The sequence below is a fragment of the Osmerus eperlanus genome, chromosome 1, assembly GCF_963692335.1.
Source record: "Osmerus eperlanus chromosome 1, fOsmEpe2.1, whole genome shotgun sequence".
Classification (NCBI taxonomy): domain Eukaryota; kingdom Metazoa; phylum Chordata; class Actinopteri; order Osmeriformes; family Osmeridae; genus Osmerus; species Osmerus eperlanus.
The window spans coordinates 14,603,361-14,603,903 of record NC_085018.1 but is presented as its reverse complement, the minus strand read 5'-3'; positions in this window follow the sequence as shown (position 1 = coordinate 14,603,903).

Sequence of the window (543 nt, the reverse complement as noted above, 5' to 3'; positions counted from 1 at the left end):
CTCAATGTGTGTGTTGCCAGGGAAGTGTCCCTGATTGCATGTGTGTGTGTTCCAAACCCAGTCCGCTCCACTTCTCTTGTTTACAGACAACGGGGGCCTCTGTTTGGAGCAGGGTGCATTCTGGGGACTTCTTGCTGTTAGCCAATAGGATATATTTTCCACCCATTGCTCCCTCTCTCTCTGTCAAGGGCATTAGGGTCCAGAACACACACTCTCACACAGACACACAAACAGGCACACAAACAGGCACACAAACAGGCACACAAACAGGCACACAAACAGGCACACAAACAGACACACAAACAGACACACAAACAGGCACACAAACAGGCACACAAACAGACACACAAACAGGCACACAAACAGGCACACAAACAGGCACACAAACAGACACACAAACAGACACACAAACAGGCACACAAACAGACACACAAACAGACACACAAACAGGCACACAAACAGGCACACAAACAGGCACACAAACAGACACACAAACAGACACACAAACAGGCACACAAACAGGCACACAAACAGACACACAAA